This window comes from Marmota monax, unplaced genomic scaffold, assembly GCF_021218885.2.
Source record: "Marmota monax isolate L192 unplaced genomic scaffold, Marmota_monax_Labrador192_F-V1.1 WCK01_AAM20220418_F8-fsc00001, whole genome shotgun sequence".
NCBI classification, from domain to species: Eukaryota; Metazoa; Chordata; class Mammalia; order Rodentia; family Sciuridae; genus Marmota; species Marmota monax.
Window position 1 is genome coordinate 12,859,931 of NW_026693777.1, and position 12,490 is coordinate 12,872,420.

A 12,490-nucleotide genomic window follows, 5' to 3' on the forward strand; every position below is an offset into this window, starting at 1 on the left:
ATAGGGAGAAAATGCAATTAATACTCCTACTGAACGTCATAGCTTAGCCAAGCCTACCTTGAACAAGCTCAGAACACTTACTTTAGCCTACTGATATGAAAATCATCTAGCATAAAGTCCAGATTATAATAAAATATTGAACATATCATTTAATTTATTGAACACTACAATGAAAGTGAAAAACAGTGCAGTTGTATGTACACAGATGCACGTTTTATAGACATGACAGGATGCAAAAATCACAACATCAAGAAAACATTGGAAACACAGTACAATGTGAAGAATGGGGTTTTTGTTGTGGCGACTGTAACTGTGACTGGTTAGGATTTCCGAGAGCTGCCCCTTCCCAGCATAGCTAGAGAGTATGGTACCATGTATCGTTAGCTAGGGGAAGATAAGAATTGAAATTTCCTTGTATGGTTTCTCCTGAATGTGCCACTGTACATCAAAAAATCAATCATAAGTCAAGTCATCCTAGTTGGGGGACCACGAACACTTTAAGAGCCTTATATATGGTTGGCATAATATAAACAGTAACTATTAAAGAAATAGGTCCATTATAATAACTTTACTCACATTTAGAATAATTTATTTTAACAAAAACTGCTTACCTAAATCTATGCCAATATGTTAAAACAGTACTTTGTTAGCAAAAATCTCAAATTCCCACTCAAATCTAATGAAAATGTAGTGTGTAGGGAACAATCTTTGTTCTCACTTACATCTGGCAAATGTTTGGCTTCATAGATCATTAAAAATCCATCTTATGAATTACATTAAATATAACTGTTTAAGGAAATCACCTTTTAAAATAGGTACCATTTAAAATAGATTCATCTTTTTTGTTAAATTAACTCAGGAAAAGTGGATTTTGCTCAAGAAAATTTGGTAAAAAAAAGACTTTATTATTTGAAAATATTATCTTTAAAAATTCAAAATTCATTTTAAAAGTGATGATTACATATATATGAACATTTTATTTAATGTATGTATATGTACTATAAAAGAGAGGATAGCTATCTATATATACAAATACACATACATGCCAGTTAATTTAGATTACAATGTACGTTCAGTTGAGATAATCTGATTCAAATTTGATTCAAATTCTGAGGATAGAGATATGGGATTATTTGTAATTAAGATCTAATTGCTGGGTATTCATCTCATCTAGAAATTTCTATCATTTTCCCCATGATACATAAGTTTCATTTCAATTTTTAAGATGTACTCTGTTATTCTGGAAGTAAGAATCTCAGAAACAGCATGAATAAATTTAAACAGCCTTAACCAATAATGTTCTGAATTTATGTTCTAACAAATTCTTATTGTATATAGTTATTGTGCCACTTATTTGTTAAATATTATCAATAATTATTTGGGGTAAGATAAAGTCAACATTCCTCCCAAATCTGCCATAAATTTAATTATGGAAATAAAATGTAAATCCTTGTTTTTTTTCTTAAAACTTTTTTTTTCTTAAATCCTTTAAAGTTGGTGACATAAAATTCAAACCAAAGGATATAGATGTGGATATATTGAAAATAATCCTATCTGATGAGTGATTTTTTTGAGATTTCAATCTCAGTTAAGACATAGAATAATAATAAATCACAAAGTTTATGATGAATTGTAAAGGTTAATTTTATGTGTCAAACTGGCTGGACTATCATGCCTTTATATGTGCTTAAACAGGATTCTGAATATTTCTGTGTTTTTTGGATGAGATTCACCGTTATATTTGTGGACTTAGTAAAGCAGATTGCTTTATGAGCATGGTGGGTGGGCCTCATCCCATTGAATAGAACAAAAGACTGATATTCCCAGGACAAGAAGAAATTCTGTGGACAGCAGGCATCAGGGCAGACTTGACCCACAAGATTAGCTTTTTCTGGATCTCCAGCCTGAGGGACCACTCTGCAAATCTTGGACTTTCCACACTCACATGAGCCAATTCTTTAAAAATAAATCCCCCCTCTCACTCCCCATTTTGCTTCTCTGGAGAACCCTTACTAACACACGCAACAAATATGAGTAATTCCTTCTTTACGTACTCTTTGAAGACACTGACTATATTTTTATCTTTACATTCCCCAAACCTAACTCATTGCCTACCATAGAATTAGAGGTCAAGAAGTGTTGAAAAAGTAGTGAACTCACTAACAATGTTTGGAGTCATATAGAATTGAGTTTGAAGTCAGCCTTTGCTCTGTTATTTTGAGAAAGTCACTGAACCTCAAATTATATACTTAACCTGGAGTTCCAATATTTATTCTCTAGAGGATTTTGTTTGTCTAGAATCTTTTCAACACCCATTCTATCCTTGGGTCTCAACCTCTCCAAGACAAATATCCCCTCCTCAGCTTCCTTTCAGTGAAGTACAGCCCTTGTGATCCAGACTCTGCCAACCAGATGCATGAGTACAAAACTTTGATTGTGAGGAGACAGACTTGAGGAAAGCTACTCCCCATAGCAGGGTGTGGAAAGGGTGGCAAGAGGTATTTAGTTTTCAGGGCCAGAACTGGCCAAGGTTCCCTGTGAACCGCATCACTGTATACACTTGACCCACCTGTAGAGACATTTTAATTATATCAAAATCTGATTATGTGGCCATCCTAAAGATTCTGTGAGATATATAATCTGAATTAATGAAGTCTTTCTTGTGGTCTAATTAGAATGGATTATCATGATTACAACAGAAACAGGTATGTTTGGAAGCTACAGAATTACTTAGAACCATAAGTCAGAGGACCATTTTAGACTTCAAATGAGGGGAGGTTCAGTTAATTAAAGAAAATGATAAAGTCACAAGTATGGATTAAAGGAAGGACAAAACAAGTACTCTACAACCCCTTTCCCACAGGTTTTCTTTAGTTTAGGCAAGGACACTGCATGACCCAGTTCATTAAAGAAACACTCACCAGCTCCCTTCTAGGTGCCAACCACTGTTTGGACATCTGAATATGACTATCAACAAAGTGTGTAAACAAACTCTTTGTGTGATCCTCAGGGAAATGCTACCTGCTCCATGAGTTCCTATGTACTCAGATGGAGGGAAGTGAAACAAAATACCTAGATGGGGGTGAAAAGGCGATTTTTGTTTTGTGTTGTTTTCTAAATACCACAAGTACTGTCCCTGAGTAGACAATGCTTGCAAAGGAAGGGACAAATCAAATGATCAACTACTCTCCTGGTCTTATTTTACCTAAATAAATAAAAATTTTAGCCTCATCATATTTTATACTAGCAAAATACACCCATTGTAATGTATAAGAAGAGGGATAATCAGGAAAAAAAAGGAGTACATTATTTTCCACAAAATTCATGTTTCTCTCAAACTGAGTCTCATTCTTCTGTATCTTTTAAGGAATCAATGTAATTTGAAAGGGACCATGAGGAATAAAAAGGCCATTCACTCCACCCAGTGTCTTCAAGAAAAGTCCATTTTATCTTGGTGATGTAGAGATGTTTTGTACCTTAGAACAGTGCCTGGTATTCAAGACGGTTCAATGGTATGTATTTGCTTAACAGGAACATTAAGACAGCTTTTAATTGTAGCAGCCTAGCACACTTTTGTCATTCTAACTGAAAATATCCCAGGACACTTGCTAGGAAACCACATTTATACATGACATGTACACAAACTTAAGCCAACGTCACCAGTTAAATTCTTTAAAAGTACCTTTGTTAGAAACCCTTCTACAAATTCAATGGACAATTTGGCAATTTGAAGACTAAGATAAAATAGAACATCATACTCAGGAAAATAAGAATGTCCTAAAATATACACTGTAAAATTTAAAAAATAAACAAACACCACAGATTCCATCTGCTTGCAAAACTAACTGAATATATAATGACTATTAAAAAGTGTGATTTAAGCCAAGCATGTAGTGCATGCCTATAACCCCAGAGGTTTGGGAGGCTGTGGCAGAAGAATTCTAAGTTCAAAGCCATCCTCAGCAATGTAGCTAGGCCCTTAGCAACTTAGAAAGACCCTGTCTCAAAATAAAGAATAAAAAATGGGCTGGGAATGTGTCTCAGTGGTTAAGTGCCCCTGCACTCAATCCTTGGTACAAAAAAAAAAAGGAAAGGAATGAGGATGTAGTTTAGATTAGTAGTAGCATGGCCCTAGGTTCAATTCCCAGTTCTACAGGAGGAAAAAAAAAAAAAAAAAAAAAAAAAAAAAACCTGCTTTGAAAGGTAACTCAAGTATGTACCAATTAAGAGTCAGGATCCCTAACTCACAGTAATTCCCAGAATGACAATTTATACTTCCCTATCCTTTTGTAGAACCAATTTTCCTCTCCATCAACTCTCCTCAAATGAGGTCTAAAAGCCTATACTGCATCATGCTCTTCCCTAGTACAGACTGATTGTTCAAGAGTGGATTCATGGTCCGCCAAGGTGAGCAGTCATCATATTCGTGGTCTCTGTTATTCAATTCTCCTAATGTGAGAAATCACCCATAACAGCTTTCCATGTATCTTCTGAAAATTAAGATCCAGTGAATCTGGGGTGGGGCTTGGAATTTTTTATTTTTTAAGCAAGTACTCCAAGTGAGTCTTCTGATCAGGAAATTTTGAAATGTCTTGCTCTAAAGTGATTCTCAAACTTTTCCCTGAAGGGAATTTAAAACTCCAAATGTCTATATCCCACTCCATACTAATTAAATCAGAATCTATGGCAGTAAGAAAAAGAGGCATCTGTGCTATTTTTTTTTTAATTCTGAGAATCAGCATCACCAGGAATATTTAAGAGTTTGTTATAAATACAGAATCTCAGACTCTATCCCAGAACTACCTAATCTTCACAATCAGAACATGCATTTTCAAAAAATTCCTAGGTGCTTCTATGTACATTAAATTTGAGAAGCACTACTAGATGGAATTGTGTCCCAAATCATGCAGGGCTTTTACTCAGTTGAACTGGGAAAAAGCTGACTGGTGGAAATGCTGGAAGTAACTGAGGCCAATAGCAGTCATTTCTATCATTCCCATGATTTGATCATATGACTTGATGAATAATATATATATTTCTAGCAATCAAAATAGTATTGATTTGAAAACCACCTCATTTAGTTACAAAAATAATTGAATGTTTCAGAGTGAACTGCTGAGTCCCTTTCTAAAATATGATATTTTAAATTGTGTAAAGTGTTTATCTGTTGAAAATTTATTGACTTCTTTGTTATTTGCATTCTCCTATATGCAAGTTCTTAAGTCTTTGAAAATTGCTCATGTCACTGTGTGTCCCCTTGCATGCATTACCAAGGTGCTAAGGCTAGAATGCTCCTGAGCCTGCTCTGTGGCCTACACTTTGAAAGGTTACTTCTTTCTCTACAACATGCCTCATACCAGCCCAGTAGAAGTTAAAAATAATTGTGACAGCATTCTTTTGCTTGGGGAGATGGATGGATTAATGAATATATAAAAAAATTAAATAATTTGGGAGGGGAAAACAGCAACCTTAATTGTTGTGAAAAGCAATTTAAAAGTGATCTTTGGAACAGTGACATAATAACATCAGGAAGTTAATTTTAAATGACTTAATTCAAGTAGAAATTATTTGGAAGATGGTATTGGTATACTTATTTGTCAATCGGCTTCTGTGAACCAGAATTTATGTTAGAATCTGGAAGAAGTTTTTGACAAAGTGTTCAGCAAGCCATTGTCTGTCTCAGGTAAGGACCGCAACCATGCCATTCACCTGACTAAAGATTGGAAAATGTGTCCTGGAGTAAATGAAAGAAAGAAAGATTTTTGAGATCTGAGAAGAGGGACAGCAAAGCAGTTCAGCTACTGTCGCGAGGGGGTAAAATTTTGCGAAGTATGCAGTTGAGCGGAGAAATAAAGAATGTCCATGCACTTCTGCCCCTTTCGATGTTTTATTCACTCAAATTACTCAATACAATTTCACTCTATAGGTTCTTAATCAAGAAAACAACAATCTTAATGCTAGGCACTGCAATAGACATAATCAGTTCACAGCAAACAATTCTAGATTAACTCTAAGCACTGCAAACACACTTCATCATGACAGGCTGTGACAGACATTCCCTCTGCATGCTAAGTTCAAAAGTCTTTAGCCTTAGGCTTTATGTCCAGCAGATGCACACTCACTTAGACCCGGGTGATCAGGTCCGGAACCAAGGCAGGCTTTTCCTGGTGTGGAGTGGATGACCGGTTGAGGAGAGGGTCGTAGGGAAAAGTTTCCGCTCTTATCAGGGTCCAGACGAGGTGGTAGAGTTTTGAGAGTGGTGAGGATCAAGCAGCATCTCAGGAACAATGACAAGTGATGGGATGTCAGTTCCTCATCAGGCTCTGCAGCTTGAGTGCATCCTTGTTTTGACTGGCTGAATCCCTGTTCATCAGTTCTATTATTTATACTAAATCTCCCTGGGAGCCTTTGTTCTGGAGTTTCCCTTTGAGCACAGATGACCTGTCTGCCTCAGGGGCCACCAACCAGTTCTTGTGTTACCCCTCCACCCCTCTCCTCACACCCATTACCTTCACAATGACCATCTGTAGAAATATATCATCTTTCCTCAGAAAGCCGTGATGTTTCATCATCCGAAAATGTGTGAAATTTGTGTCTAGGAGACTCAAGCAAGAACTGTGTGAAACGGGCACAACATTCAATGTCATTACATAAGGTATCCAGAGGCATTCACTTCAGAGATCAGAGACAGAGTTCTGTTTGTCTTGTTTTTTGTTTGTTTGGTTTTCCTCACAGACACTAAAACAATGAAGGTCATACCATCCATCTTAACACAAAGGTTAAACCTCAACAGTCAATGCCACAGCCTGGGGAAAACCATATCTCATCATGGTGTATTGCTTTGTTTATTCCTTCATTTCTTTATTTTTGACATCATTATTTATCTTGAACTAAATTTATATATGATGTTTGCTGTTGCTTACTTTAAATCAGCAAAATCTCTATTATAATAAATTACAGTTTCCTACTCCACTTCTTTCTTGTAACTGATTCTCCTGAGGAATGGTTAATATGCTGTTAATGACTACTTGTTTTCCTGGCTGTATTTGGAAAACAAAGATGCACTGCCTTGCCTCTTGAACAAAAAGTAGGCACTTAGCTGCCTTTCCTCATATCTATCATTAAGTTCCCCAAAAGATAAAAAAAGATATATTTAGAAGCAAAATGACATATTTTGCACAATGCAAAGGCTTTAATTAAATTTATGCTTTTAGGCTTATAGGCTTAGAATTGAAAATGTTAATGCTGACTGAAATTGCTGATAGAGTTAAACCAAACCATTACGAATCTCACAGTAAATTACAAAAAAAAGTTGAAATAGTCTACTATATTTTAATTACTCAAAAAAGAAAATATTTGAAGCTCCTAGTTTTTTAAATGTATGACTTTATTAAAACAAGAACCAACCAGGAGCACTGGTATATGCCTGTAATCCCAGTGTTTTGGAAGGCTGAGACAGGAGGATCAGAAGTTCAAAGCCAACCTCAGCAATTTAGTGAGGCCTGCTTCAAAATAGAAAATAAAAAGGGAATGTGGCTTAGTTATTAAGAACCCCGGGTTCAATCCCTGGTTCAAAAAAAAAAAAAAAGAAAAGAAAAGAAAAAATAGAAAGAAATAAAGACAAAGGAACAATGAGTAAAATTAGCAGCCTTAATTAAATTCTGATGGCTATGCTCATTCTCACTATTCTTTCACACAACTGATTTTGTTTGTTTGATAGTTGTGTTATTAGTATATTGTTTTTTACCCCTTGGGGTAGAAACTGTCTCTGCTCTGTGAGACTGAAAAGCCTCTGTAGTGACAAGGTAATAATTATTAATAAGTCTTACAATGAATCCGTCACATGCAAGCACCTGCCTGTACTTCAGCATTAACTGTAAGAATCAGTTAACAAAGAAACCTAGAAAATGCATACCCCATTCTGAGATTATTTACCACCCATCAAGTGTAGTAATTCTAATAAATATGTTTTTGAAATTCCTGAAAGTTGTGCTAGAAACTATTTTCTAATCTCTTGAAATCTTCACAGTGTTCATATGTGAGCAAAATAATTTTAAAATTTGTGACTCCTAATAATGACATTAAAGAATAAAATTATGACCTCATGTAAATATCTCCATTGTTCACCATGCCTAACTCTGTAATATTTATAGAGGGAACAAAGTACTTTGCTAATTACTTAACTAGTACCACCTTTGAATGGCAGATGATAGGAAGGAGAAAAGCAAAAACAAAAGCAGAGATGCCACTGGCACTATCACATGTCTCTGTACTTTCAAAGGTCCAGGCCTTGAGAGTTCCTCTCTTTGGAGTCCTTGATTGGAACATAAAAGGTAAGTAATTGCATATTTAGAAATGGAGAATATTAGATTTGGGATTAAAGTAAAAAATCATATAGGTGAACTTTATACACACAAAGGAGCTAGATTCTAGCAAAAGGAACAGATGGCCTGTGCCACAGAGTTGTACTCGTGACAGAGGGCAGGGTGGAATCAAGGACTCCTGGCTCCCTCTCAGTGTTCCCTGCAGAGGACCACAGAATCAGGAATCCCCAAGACCACCCTTAGGTTCAATGTGTTGCTGAAAAAACCTACAAAATTCTGAAGAGCTGTTATAATAATAATTATGGTTTATTACATAAAACACTACACATTAAAATCAGCAAAGGAAAAAGGTGAATAGCAGAGTTAGTGGGACCAGATCTGAGTTTTCTGCTGTTTTCTCCCTATAGAATCATACAAGCAGGGATAAATTCTCCCAGCAATAAGGTGTGACAACATGCACAAAATACTGGCACAAGGGAACTGTGGTGTCCAGGGATAATTGAGGTGATGGGGAAGAGTGGTCCTGTAGATATGCAGTGCTGGTGTGACTGACCTCAACACCTCAGTTTCCAGCTCCTCCAAAGGTAAAACTAATGCTACATGGCTCAGGGTCCCCACCATAAATCATAGTGTTAACATAAATGCTCTGTAGTGACCCATGGCCCCAGGTATATATTCCTATCAGGGAGGAATTAGAGATTATCTTGAGGAACTGATTCAGAGCCAGTATTTTCTTTGGAATGTGTACAGTTTGAATGACTTAAACTCACAGTGCTCACCCCTTTCTGCACAATGAGCACCTAAAACCCAATAGGTCTGGGTTGTCTCTTTTCCTGCATTCCTCCCCTCTCCCAACCTGATTGTCAGGGTCAGAGACTGCATTCTCAAGAGTCCAAGAGACCTGAGTTTTGACAGTATGCTTTAGCAGCACTTTTAATTTTCTTAAAATTCTCATCCAACTAGCCATCTAAACATTTGCCATGACACGTGACTAAGTCTTTCAGGGTCACTCCAGGTGAATTCAGGTTGGCGCAAATAGCCACACGGAGACAGAGAAAATATATTTTTCTTGGGATTCTTCAGCAGTGGCTCCTCTGCTCCAGTTCCCACAAGGGAGGCAGAAAAAGAGATGGAGCACATTCTGAAGCCCCTTTTTATTGAGGGGAAGACACTGGAGACAGTTCCACCCAATGAGGGGGGTCAGGTTTCAGAGGGTTGAGTCTAGCTACGTGATGTCTTATGGTCAGCAGATTGACTGACATCTTGGAAGGCTATACCCACCTATGTGCTGTGTGGGGACCATAGCGAGCAAAAAGGACACATATGTCGCCAGCCCAAACAGAGAGGCAAAGTCAGTCCAGTCCACTCATGTACTCATGCTCATAGTTCACACACACACAGCCCATGGCTGGCCTGCAACAAACATTATGGAGGTAATTACAAAAAAAGATGAGTTTATCCATTAAAAAGTTTTTATCCTTCATAGCCCTGAATGGATACTAATTCCCTTTATTTATTCCCTTTGGTGTCCAGGAATACAATAATCAGGTTAGGAAAGATAAAGGGTTGGAAGCAGGAGGGTCTTCAGAAGCAGTACCTCGGGAATCTTACCAAGAACAATGTGCTTGCTTTAAAATGTGCCTTATAGTTATATATTCCAATTTTTATTTCTTAAGATATTGCCAGTGACTTGGTAGTAAATTTAATAGTCAGCTTTCCAGGAGAAAGAAAGCTCTGATTTGAGGCATTTGTTGATTTCTGTGGTGTAAACATTCCCACTGTGGCTGATTTCTAGCTACAACTAAGGTCACTGAATTTAGAATTGGAAAGAGATGTGTATAATTGACTCTTGAAAATTCATATGAATCTGTTCCACCACAACAGCGGATATTATTGAGCAAGTTAGGTATAAATGTCCCTAAGGTTTCAGTGTTTAATTATGTGATACAGACTAAATATTTCCAATAGCACATGTATCCTCAATTATCATTAAATTCTTAACTAGAGTGTGTGTGTGTGGGGGGGGGGTTAGTCAGTTTTTCAACATTGTGACAAAAATATCTGACAAGAACAAATTAGAAGAGGAAAAGTTTCTTTTGGCTCATATTTTCAAAGTGTCAGTCCATAGATGGCCAAGTTCATTATTCTGGGCCCAAGGTGAGACAACATGAGCACATTATGGCAGAAGGGCATGGCTAGGAAAGCTGTTCAACTGAAGGGCTCTATCATTGAGCTACATGCCCAGATCATGTATTTTGGACTATTATTCTCACTTGCACAATAAAATTTTCTTTGCCTCAATATATTACAATTGAACTTCCCTTAAATATTGTGTATGTGTGTGTGTGTGTTATTTTAAAAAGACAAGTACATTTAAAAGATTATAAAAGGGACTTGGGTGGTAGCTCAGTGGTAGAACACTTGCCTAGCAGCTGTGAGGCACTGGGTTTGATCCTCAGCACCATATAAAAATTAATAAATAAACTTAAGAAGATGAAGTATTTAAAAAGAGCAAATAAAAGATTATAGAATAATTTCAAATTTGACTTTTGGGATCTGAGTTACCTGGGGGTTGTATCATCATGCCTAAAAATAATTAGAATAGATATCTCACTTATTGTGTTTGCTGCCGAAGAATAAAAGACTAGGAAAACAGAAATGCAATAAGAGTAAAGCAGTATATTCAGGAAGCATTCTACACTATCAAATTATTTAAGTACATGCAGGCAGACTCTGAGGAAATCTCTGCATTTAGCACAGAAATTTAACCAAAAACAAGAGTGAAACCCAGAAAACTGTGAAAAAGAAGACCAAAGTCAGGACTCAGATTCCCTTTTTGTTTGCTGATCTCTTTAATGGTGTTCCTTAATAAGGCAGAATTGGTGATTAAATAAAGACCTCAAAAAATCGCAAACATTAAACTCGGTAATGCATGCACCAAATAGATCAATACATCAATAGGCACTATAAATTGTATACTATTATTTTGTGTTTCCTGTTCAATTTCTTTGTTCTAAATTTCCCATTGAAAGAATTCCATGCAGGTGTTGTTAATTTAAAATCACCTAGAGTGAAAATAGCAAATGTTGCTTGGGTGCCAATGAATAGGCACTCAGATACATGATGGGTATTTAATAGCTTGTAAGCTATTAGCATTCATGTAGTTAAGAAGACAGCGGGAAAATGAGACTGAAACTTAATGCTTTATGTTATATGTAATTAAATTCTATTCATATTATGCTTAGTGAAATATTCTGAATTCATTCTGTTTTACAGTCCAAAAAACAAAACAGAAAAGGAACAGCCTACCAAACCATGGTGGATCTTCCTAAGGGTAGTGAATCTAGGTCAGCAAGTGGCCCAGTTAGCTGTAGACCACACACACCTAAACTGCTGTAGAAACAGAAAGGAGGCAGAAATATTTTTTTTTTAATTTTAAAATAGAATGTTGTCCATATATTCCATTTAATGTAAGCACTGTCATAATTATGAGGAATGTTACAATTGCATTAAAAATGAAATGCAGAGCTACACAGCACGATTCTGTTTTGTGTGATTACAAAAACATGACATCAAAAATGTCCCGGTGGTAACATATTTTTCTACATAGAAGTTATAAAGTGCATATATTACTTGTGTATATTTTTGTTTTCTCTTAAGAGGTTTACCCAGATACTATACTATGTTAGAGATCATATGTATCATTTTAATTTTAATGTTAAGGTAAATAGAAACCTCTTATGTGGTAAATAAATATTACTTCCTAATCTCAGAAATAAAAAATTAAATAAACATTGGCAATATTGGCTTTAATTATTGAATAAATCAAGTTAGGTCATGTGATACACTATAATTTTAATATATGGAATATACTGAGATTATCAAATCTCAGTATATCAGGTGTATTAAATAACATAACATAAAATTATTTAATTAAATAAAGAATCTAACTCTGATAACAACAAAAGTAGACTAGAACTAATAAAATATATCATTTCTGCTAATGGAAACATGAATGAAAAACATCTCTACAATCAAAATCATGAAAAGAAGGGCACTTGAGTTAGGTACTTAGTACAAATTAGTTTTGATAGAGAGACACACATGTCACTCAAGCTTCCTAATCTTACCTTCAGCTGAAAAAAAAAATTCCACTTCAGAACATA